We start from the raw sequence: 11,565 nt of genomic DNA, 5'->3' as shown, positions 1-11,565 counted from the left end.
GCTTGCACATTCTATGAAGATGGTAACCCTTGGAATAATGTGACGAAACCACAAGTTCAAAGACAATCTATTCTTGGACCTCGGGACGCGCTGTTACGCAGTGGCATGTGCATCATGCAGATGTTGATTCGCACAAGTATTGACAGTGCCACATTATCTGGATAAGATGCACGCCAGGCTTGTGCCTGGTGTCAATAAAGTTATACAATTGTGGTCACACAGAAGTTTATTTCCCACCGAGTGAAGCCCACTGGGATAAGAAGCTCGCTTTCACGGACGACTTGTTCGGCAGACGTCAACGCATTCCACGATTACAAATATTTAAAAAACCAGCCATGCCTCCAACTGTGGCCTGAGATTATAGGTATTCAATTCGAGATCGCTGTAGGCAGAAGAGAAGACAGTTCTTGAGCCGAGATTTGAGCAGGGACTTGAAGTCGACAGCTTGGACGGCTGGGAGTAAGCTGCCTGTTTGCAGGGGCAGGGGGGATCGACGGCACGGCCTCACACCAAGCGGAGGTTGACTTGGGGTCTCCCATCCTCGCGGAACTGAATCGTAGGAGTCGGGTCGCAGGATCGGTGGAGAATGGGTCAAGGCGAATGACGAATCGGCTGCAGGGAGGCGTAGGGTGCAGCGGTCATTGAACCAAGGGCACCTTGGTTCAAATGACATACAATAATACAATTGGTGTTGACCAAATGTCCCATTGCAGGACCCTCTTGAAAAGGTAACCGGACTCCTTGTGACCTTTGGGTAAATATATATGTAAATACGTATACACCTTGGTTCAATGACCGCATTGTCTTGTTTGTATTTGTGGCAGTGCGCTACGTTTATTTTGGCCACGCATTAAACACGAGTTTCCCACCCCCGAACCGAGGGATTCGAATTGCGTCGCCTATCGCAGTGCGGTTGGGCAAGAGAGGTCGGGGGCTCACTTTAAGGGTGTCAAGTTCAAGTTAATTTATTAGGTCTAGCCCTGTGAGCCATTCGGCTCTTGAATCGGGTGCAACCGCAACAAACAAAAAACAAAAACATGAACAAGAAAACATCTTAAAGTGACTATGTGCAAACAGAAAATCCAAGACAAGACAGCAAAATATTGCAGAAAAAGCACCGTACACCAACACTGTGTGCAAAAATCCCAGTGGTATGCAAGTCAAACAACAACAACAACCACAAGACAACTTAGATTAAGGCCATCAGTCTAACTCTGTACTACAACAAACAAACATGGCCAAACCAAAAAACTTTTCGAAAATCACCAAAATAAAGCCATAAAAGCAATGAAACAGTGATCATAGGAACTGTGACCGAATTTTCAGGTTCCAGAGATGACAAACGAAGACAACTGAATCTATATTTGAACGAAGACGACTGACCTCAGCTCGGCGCCAGTGGCATGGGCAGCGGTTAGCGCGCTGCGCTACGAACCGTGAACCCGAGCTCACGGTGCAACACCAGGAACGGTTATCTGAACCAGTCCTGGGCCTCTCCTAGGTCGACTCAGCTTCAAATAAGTACCTGGTACGATATGTAAGCAATGGTCACTAGGGGAGTGGTGCTGGTCACCAACCCGTGGAGGCCTTCATACGTGCCACTTGCAAACAACACTGTTCAGGCCATACACGATAATACACCCAGACACACAACAACCGCCATTCGCCACTAAGTGGCGGTGACGTCACCACGACGCTTGTGCCAGGCCATGTGCACCCTGAGGCCACGTGAAGTGTTGAACGCCCGCTGGCAGGAGGTCACGGGGCAGACCCAGGTGCCACGGGTCGACTGACCGAGATGACCGAGATGACTGGCTGATGCACCACCTGTGCCCCCTACTGTGCCAACTTGCTGTGCTTTAGCCACCCGGCGCTCCGCTCGTTGTTGTGAGCGTCGCTCCTCCGCCCTCCGTTGTTGTTGGAGGGTCACTGCCTCCAACTGCCCAGTAGCGTCCTTCACGAGCCTCCTCCACTGAGGCCGATCTTGACACCGCTGGTACCAGTCATAGGCAAGTCCACTCAGCTCCAAGTCCTCCTGTACCACATCACTCCATCTCTTCTCTAGCCCGTGTCGCGCCCGTTTAGCCCCCTGGATCCGGCCGAACAAAAGCTGTTTAGGCATGCGGTGGCTGGGCATGCGGGCTACATGACCCAGCCAACGCAGCCTTACCTGCCGGAGGAGCTCACTGATGGGACTTTGCCCAGATCTTTCAAGGACTTGTGAGCTCCTCACACAATCCAGCCTGGTTAAACCCAGGATGGATCGTAGGCAGGCCAGCCTAAATGTTTCCAACCGGCGAAGATGCTCCACTAGGGGGGTCCACGTTTCGCAAGCGTAGAGAAGGGAGGGAATGACCGTGGCCGAGAAGACCTGAAGCTTCGTGCGGAGCGACAGACCAGGTAGCTTCCACACAGCGTTACGCAACCGATGAAAAGATATTGCCGCTCGACTGATTCGGAGTGAGACCTCTGCTGATAAACTGGAGCCGGTCATGAGCACACTGCCCAGGTATGGGAAACTCTCCACTCTCTCCACTACTGCCCCATCACCGATTGGGAGTTGTGGGGGTGGAGTGCCCGATGGTACAAAATACCCAGGCAGGTGCTTAGTTTTGGTGGGGCTGATGGTAAGGCCCCACCTCTTAGTGGCACACTCTAGTCTCAGCAGCAGCGTCTCCAACTCCTCTTCTGAATGAGCAGCTATTACCAAATCATCGGCATACATAACGTGGTTGACCAATAGGGAGCCATCCCTTGATCGCACCCGGGCGTCGATCAGCCTCCCATTATATCTGTACCAAATGGTAATTCCCCCGGTACAGCTATTGAAGGCTTCACGAACTACGCAGTCGAAATAGATGTTAAATAATGTGGGAGCCAGAGGACATCCCTGTCGCACCCCAAGGTGTACAGGGAAAGGCTCCGACTCCCGGCCACGTAGTTTTACCCGGGCCCGCTCACCATCAGGAAGGTCCTTAATGATCGTGAGCAGAGGGTCAGGGACTCCGAAAGCACGAAGAACAACCCAGAGCCCAGTCCTACTGATGGTATCATAGGCCTTGACCAGGTCAATAAAGCAGAGATGTAGGTCTTTTTGGAATTCCCTACACCTCTGCTGTAGCAAACGGACAGAAAATATGGCATCTGTGCAGGACCGCCCTTTCCTGAAACCGCATTGGGGCTCCGCAAGCCTCTCCTCAGCATGCCTAGCAAGGCGATGTTGAATAATCCTTGCCAGGACCTTACCCGGCACACTGAGGAGTGAGATGCCCCTGTAGTTGTTACAGTCGGTACGGTCCCCCTTCTTAAAGAGGGGGACCACCAGGGCATCCTTCCAGTCCTGCGGAACCCGTCCAGTGGTCCAGACTGTTGTTATGATGTCATATAGGGCAGTCTGTGCACAAACGCCACCCTCCCTCAGCATTTCGCTTGGGAGATCATCTCTGCCCGGTGCCTTCCCTGGTCTCAGACTCCGGATCGCCCTCAGTACTTCCTCAACAGCTGGTACCTCAGCCAGCCACTCACAGGGGGTGACCTCTTCCAATATTTGAGGCACCGCAGCCTCAGCAGGGTTATCCCCACTTTGTGCCATGATGTTTTCCTGGCTGAGAGATTTTCCCTCCCCCAGGACCTCACAGAAATGCTCAGCAAATCTGCAAACCTGTTCCTGGGGGTCGGAGATTGGATCACCGTTTTTTCCTCTAATGATGGTAATAGGTGTGGCGCTACAGGTTACTTTTTTGATGGAGTTAAATAGTGATTTGTGATCGCGGGCTACTGAGGCAGACTCCATCTCCTCAGCAACCCGCGACCACCACCCATCCTTACAGCGCCTCACGGCTCTCCGAACCTCCGAGCGAAGACTGCGGTAAACCTCCTCATTCTCTGACGTGGGATGCTGTAGGCGATGAGAGTGGGCCTGTCGCTTTTTCTCAATTAACCTGAACACCTCCTCCGTCAGCCAGGGTTCCCGGGGAGGTCTGGACCGCGTACCCAAAGCAGCCATTGCAGCTGCATGAGTCACAGTCTTAAACCTCGCCCATTTACCCTCGACATCAGGTGGAGTGGGGGACGATGCCAACCCCAGCTGCAAGCGATGATGAAATTCTCGCTTGCAACTTTCATCAGCTAACTTAGACCAGGCCACTTTTGGTTGGAATGGGATCCTGGGTGTACACCCACCACCGGAGTGGAAGAATGGCAGGCGCATCTTACAGATGACTAGTCGATGGTCAGAGGGCAGATCAGCTCCACGGTAGGTCCTGGTGTCAAGGACATGGGCTCGCATCCGCTGGTCCGTCACTATGTAGTCCAGCAGATGTTCTTGCTTGGACCCGGCATGCATCCATGATGTTGTGTGGATGCGCCGATGCCGGAAGAGCGTGTTGGTAATTACAAGCCCATGGGCTGCACAAAAATCTAGCAGCCTCCTACCGTTATTATTGAGCTGATCTGGCCCATGCCTTCCAATCACTCCAGACCAGGTGCCAGCATCATGACCAACTCGGGCATTGAAGTCACCCAACAAGATGACTCTGTCCCGAGTGGCCACTTTAGCCAGCACCTGTGACAGGAGGTCATAGAAAGCGTCCGACTCATCGGCTTTGCCTGCATCCCTCCACGGATGTTCGTCTTCGGTGGGGGCATAAGTAACCACGACCACCACTCCTCGCCTCTGGTTGATGGGAAGGCGAGCCCAAAGTATCCTGGGGCTTACAGCTTCCCACACCTCACCGCCACGCTCCCACGCCCCCTTCATTCTTTTGTTCAGAAGAAGAGCCACACCCTGTTGTTTGGCAGTCTCCTGCCCCGAGTAGAGGACTGTCCACCCCTCATGGTGGCAGGAGCCAGAACCGGTCCACCGGACCTCCTGAATGCCACAGAGATCCAGGCGGTACCGGTCCAGCTCCCGACAGAGGAGTGGCAGCCTCTCCTCCGCAGTGAGCGTTCGAACATTCCACGTGGCCATCCGCAATGGTTTTTCGTTGTTTCTGGAGAAGCCCCGAGGGTTAAAATTCAATCTCCTGGCTCCGCCAAATGGGGTTTGGCCAGGAGACGTCATAAAAGCCTGACCCCCCGGGGCCTCCGGCACAAGCTTATTAATTACAGGTTTATGTTTAATTCGTAGTTTAGTGGTGGTTAATTGAAGGTGGAGGGGTTACCAGCCCCTCGCACCCGTCCAGAGCCCCCATTTAGCCACTGTGGTGGTCACAGACGCCATGAGGGGAGAGGCCAATGGGCATTGGCCCTCCCCCCACAGCACTGCCCACGACAGTGTTGCCCGTCCGGCACCGCGAGGAGGTAGGAGGTTGTTTTGCCGGACATACATACACACCCAGACACACACACTAACACACCCAGCCACACACACACTAATACACTCAGCCACACACACCCCCAGCCACACACACTAACACACCCAGACACACACACTAACACACCCAGCCTCACACTAACACACCCACACACACTAACACACCCATACACACTAACACACCCAGACACACACTAACACACCCAGACACACACTAACACACCCAGACACACACACTAACACCCCCAGTCACACACACTAACACACCCAGACCCACACTAACACACCCAGACACACACACTAACACACCCAGCCTCACACACTAACACACCCAAACACCCCCAGTCACACACTAACACACTAACACACCCAGCCACACACACTAACACACCCAGACAAAGATAAAGATCCCCCGTTTAGCCTGTAACAGACTGTAGGGGCAAGTGCTGTTAGCGAGCACCTATGAAGGCCGGACGGCACACGAGGGGGTGGGTGGCCAGCACCACGCCCGACCGCCTTTGTCTCCCCAGTGGCGATGTTTACACACCGCACCAGGTACTCATTTGAGGCTGAGTCGACCTAGGGGAGGCCCAGGACCGGTTCAGATAATCGTCACCGATGTTGACCGTGAGCGGGAATCGAACTCAGGTCGCCGGGTTCGTATCGCAGCGCAGCGCTAACCGCTACACTACCGCCCCCCATACATCCCTGACATACAGTACATCATGTACATGCACACACCACTCCGTTGGCAGCGTTGGCCCCAGGCCACCGGGCCTCGTGAATGGCGGCAAAGCCCCAGACCCTCCCTACCTCCCCTCCACCGCCTTTAAATGTACCCGGGCATGGGGAGTGTGGGTCCTGGCTAGCAGCCTGGGTCACTGTGACCGGGGAGGAGGGGCGGGGGGGGAACGGGGTAGGGGGTGGGGGCATAACCCGAGTCACCAGTCTAACCGTACCCCTGCCTAATCCTAACTATTAACATAACTAACCATAACAAGCATTACCCTCGTCTAAACCTAACCCTGGCAAAACATTAACCTTCCTAACAATGTCCAAACTTCATCTTCTTGGTTCTTTCGGTAAAGTCACGTAGAATGGAAATAATAAAATAATAAAAATAAAACATGATAAAATAATTCTCACGACGTTTCGGCCACAACGCAAGCAGCCGTCCTCAGGTGGAGAGCAGGTCTCCTCGTTGTGGCCGAAACGTCGTGAGAATTATTTTATTATGTTTTATTTTTATTATTTTATTATTTCCATTCTACGTGACTTTACCGAAAGAACCAAGAAGATGAATCCCTGCAGTCACGAAAGCTTTAAATCGAAATTTAATGTCCAAACTTGATCAAACTGAACCCTGTCCTCCCGTAATCTTGAACCGTGACCCTTGTACGTCTGTCCATAATGAACCCTAATACGTCTCTGACCACATGTTAAGCCCTAATGCAGCAATCCCTAGCTGTGTCTGCTCGATACAACACCGGTGACGATTATCTGAACCGGTCCTGGGCCTTCCCTAGGTCGACTCAGCCTCAAATTGGTACCTGGTGCGGTGTGTAGTAAACATCGCCACTGGGGAGACAAAGGCGGCCGGGCGTGGTATTGGCCACCCATCCCCTCGTGTGCCGTGCCGGCCTTTATAGGTGTTCGCTAACAGCACTTGCCCCGACAGTCTGTTAAGGCTACACGGGGGATCTTTGTTTGTGTGTGTATCAGCTGTACGGTGATGATGCAATGCAGCCTATGGACCGAATCACCCGGAATTCATCCCATCCCGTCAGCACCTTGGAAGCTAAACAGGCTTGAGCCTGGGTCGTGCTTAGGTCGGTCACCACGCCCAAGGCTTGCCAGGTGCTGTCGACTTGGGGTTGCGAATTGATGCGAAAGTGTGAGGTGCTGATTGCCACCAAAGCAGGTACTCGTTTAAGTCCCAGTCGACCTAGGGGAAGCCCAGAACGGGCTCGGAGCACATTGTGCCGACCACTGCGCCGCCGCTCCAAAGAATGCAACTCGCGGACAGATGTTCACCCAGCCACCGTCTCTGTGTGGCTCTCTCTGCTCTGCGGGCGCTCCTTGGCACGCACGCTTCAGACAAAGATGCCCCTTTACGACAGCCGTACAGAGACCATTGAGGAAAGCGCCTTCAGCGAGCACATACTGCGGCCGAAACAGCGCGGTGGGTGGCCAGCACCACGCCCGACCACCTTTGTCTCCCCAGCGACAATGTTTACACAACGCACCAGGTTTACTCATTTAAGGCTGATTCGGCAACAACATCAACCACCGTTCATGACAGACCCAGGCGCCTTGGGTTGACTGAACTTGAGATGAGTGGCACGCTCGCACCGCGGGCCCCCTGCGATTACACAACGCGGCCACGAGGTGGCGGCGTAGCCTCGTTTACAACGAACAGCTGTCGGGCAAGAGTCTCCGCTTCAGTCTCGCGTTTATTATTCGGTGTAAAGGTACAGGAGGGGGGACACGTGCGCTGTCGGAGTCGCGTAACGTCGATGTGCAGGAGGCAGCGTGCCGGTAATTCCCACTCCCCACAAGACGTCCCCCCCCCCCCCACTCATCCGCGCCATTCGAACCTCTGCAGACTTCTCACGAACCCACGGACCCCTCGTTAGGGCGAGGGGTTTCTCCGGACACTCTGGTATTTTCTTTTCAGGTGAACAAGGAGTAAAACACTCCAGGAATTGGCCAAACACGCTGGCTTTCCCGTAGCCCGTGTCCATTTCTCTTCACGCGCAAACCAGCCGTGCGAGTTTCTGACGGGCCCCGAACGAGTTCTGGAAATTCCACATTCCTATGACACGAAACAACACTCGATATCCACTGGACAATGAATGTTGGTTTCCCACAAAGCGGAACTGAACGCGACGTGCCTTGCTTGTCGCTGTGCAGCATCGGGGAGCGCGCTGCGGGCAACGCAGAACACCCGCTGGTGTTGTACTGTACTGTGCTATGCTCCCCGACTTCAGCAACCCGCACTGACCGGCGTGGTCAATGGGAGTCGGTCAACACAAGCCGCACGAGCCGCACGGCGTGGCGATGCCCTCATCCAGCAGTGGACTGACAGGGGGGCGCTGCTTTCGCTCCGTTCGACAGACGCGAACAGAGGGCACCGCTTGAAAATTTTGGACCACGGCGCATGCAGCGTTTGCAAAAGCCCCGCTGCAACAACGAACAAAGAGGAGAGCCGTCTGATTGAACAGAAGTGACGCGACCACGTCAACAAGTAGGAGGCGATTGACCTCGCCGAGGGCGACAAGGGCACGCGGGGCGATTCTGTGATTTCGGATCGGGCAATCAGCGCGACTCCCCGGCCACGTGTTTCCGTGCTGCACCGCGCAGATCGTTTGTTGTTGTTGTTCGGCACTGTGTCCGACGTTTCGCATCCACACGCTGGAACCTGAGATGCTACGCAGAGCGTAATACGGTAAGCCACGAAGGATGCCACCGACATATATAACAAACGACCCTAGACATCATCGTCGTGGAGAAGAGTGCATCTCTTATCCCGTGCTCGACTGTCCTTGATCAGCAGCGATCGCACCCCGTGCCACCCTGCCGGCAACCATGAGAAACTGAAGAAGCTACCAGCACGTGAAGCGAAACGTCGGACGTCATGGCAAACGACGTGTGCGCTACAACGCGGGAACGCATCGGAGAGGTGCAACTCTTCCGTCCGACGTTTTAGCGGTTACCCTTGACGACGAGTCCTGACTATTCACGTTCCAAGGGACCCGCTCCGAGTCGGTGCTCCGGTCTGGATCGTGTCGATGGACGAGTGGTCGTCGCGAATAGGTTTCGTGCGCGGGTGCCATCGCGCGCGTCCTGCCGGCTCCGGGATGGATGTGCCACGTGACGAGAGCTCGCCACGCTCCTCTTGTAAACAGTCGTTGAGCTTCATTGAGTAATTACCTCGCCCCCCCCACACCCCCCGCTAAGCTCAGCGCGCTGACCATCGTCAGCGTCACGTCGTAGCTGCGCGTAGCACGTGTTGTACCTTCAGACGGCACAGCGTGATATATAAAATATATATTTATATATTATGTAAAAAAAAACAGATAACACGAGACAAAATCACCACCGCCGCCATCATCGTCGTCGTCGTTCATCATCATCACAAAAGGGAATACAGTATACATCTTATCCCATACTTGTCGACTTCAAGGACACCCTTAACCTTTGCTGAACAAGGTTCGCTCGTGCGTCTGGAGACCGGCATCTGGAAGGTTCGAGTTCACGGGTCCCCCGAAGGCCTTCCCGCTGCTCACGGTCACCCCACAACAATGAGCAGGGACCACCAACATCCGCTGTTTTATGAACAAACAACATCAGTGTCGTTTCTGCAACATCCACTCGTGCTCTCTGGCCGCACCGTGAAGGAGGCCTGTTTGCCTATAACCGTCGCCTTTTATACAAAAACAGCTTTTCTTTCAAAGGCAGTGCTTGTGGCGAATGTGGCGAGTTTGATTTTTGGTATCAGCAGCAGACCCGCGGGGCTCGCTTCCCGCGGCCCAACAAAGTGGTGCCTCCTCCTCCCTCTCCCGCCCTCCACCTCCCCACGATGGCTTCAGAATCAGCGACCGCGGGGCGATGCGAGTGAGACTCGTGGCGACGAGCCTTTGACTCGGGACTCCTCCTTGCTCCGATCCAGCGATTCTCATAAACGCCAGTCCTTGTGACCCACCACGGCTCACCCCTTTCCGCGGTTGCCAATCTCCCGTCCAAAGACACATTGAATCGGCGGTGACGCGCTGCACGCGCACGATGATTGCTATACACGGCTCCTGTGACGTGATAGAATGCCAATTGAAGCACATTAGGAACGATCTGTGCACCGCCTGAGACGGGCGTACACACACGCGTGAGCTCTATCTTAATTGGAGTCAGCGCGTAACCGTAAATTACTTAATTACCGGCAGACTAATGCCCGTTTGCAGGTCTGGTGCCGAGTCGCCTTGTGGCGCACAGGGACAGCTGCCAATGGGGGTTCCCTTTCAAATGTGTTGAGAGGAGCCGAGACGCCCCGGTGTATACCAGGAGGGCGCTAATTTACTCCACGCGAGCTCTCCTAATTAACGCTGTTTTTTATGCCACGCGGGGGGTGGGGGCGGACAGAGACCATCAGGCGCGTACGGCGCGTTACGACTCAGATGGTAGATCATGGAGCAACATCGGCAATCGTGGAGAGGCGGATCGCGGGGCTGTTCTCGAGGCCTGGGACCTTGCCCGTCGGTCACCAGGCTGTGCTGTCAAGACAAATATTGTACTTTTTTTTTGTAATTAGCATCCAAGCCACTGCCTGTCCAGGAGTTCCCAAACTCGTCCTGTTTGACGGTGCGGAGGCCCGAACAAATGTGTACAGTATATATATGAGAACAAAAAAATATACATTTTTAATACGTGTGAAAAACATCTCGCTGTAAATCAAATCTCAGAAGAGCTATTTAATAGAAGCGCTCAATTGCAACAGCCTCTTCGCCCACTCCGCCAACTGCGCGTGGGGTCGTTTCCCGGACTCGTTTCGTATCGTCTCGTTTGCATTTTTCTCTGTAAATCAAGTCTCACCGGGGACTCATCCGCTTGCACGAGAACTGTATACTACGTAGCATCAGAAATGACATCCGCAGACATTCCAAACACTGCACGCTCTTTAAGACATTCTACATTCGCGCCATTCGGTTCCACGTATCCCGCGAATCGATTCCAATCGATCAATTGCCACATCGTGAACGTGCCTAAGAATGATCGTGTTCTCTGCATTACAAGAGTCGCCGAAAAAGTGAGACGCACTCCAAACCTGTGTCCCTCGGTGCCATTACCGTTCCACAAACGTGGTCTTATACACAGCTACCGTATTACAAGACGCACCCCCAGCGTTTGCTTGCAAATACAGGGGGGGGTCTTTATACGGTAGAGAATACGGTAATCATCATACGCAACGGTCCCCCACCACTATCCCGTCCGTCTTCCAGGCGAAACGGCGTCAGCCCCGCTGACTCAGCACGCGCCCCTAGAATCGCTGCGCTATCTCCTACGCACGGATGACTAATTCACTCCAATCAGCACGAGACTCATTGCCGCCATCATTCATTCAATAAAGATTATGACCCCCCCCCCACCTCTCTCCCTCCCCGCTTGTAAGCAAATTAAGCGTACACTACATAACTTATTACATAGAAAACAAACGCGCACACGCACTGCACGAACAGGTCAGAAGTTTGGCCTTTGGA

Source organism: Lampetra planeri, chromosome 25 (assembly GCF_965212315.1).
Source record: "Lampetra planeri chromosome 25, kcLamPlan1.2.h2, whole genome shotgun sequence".
In the NCBI taxonomy this organism is placed as follows: domain Eukaryota; kingdom Metazoa; phylum Chordata; class Hyperoartia; order Petromyzontiformes; family Petromyzontidae; genus Lampetra; species Lampetra planeri.
Note: the sequence above shows the minus strand (reverse complement) of the source record.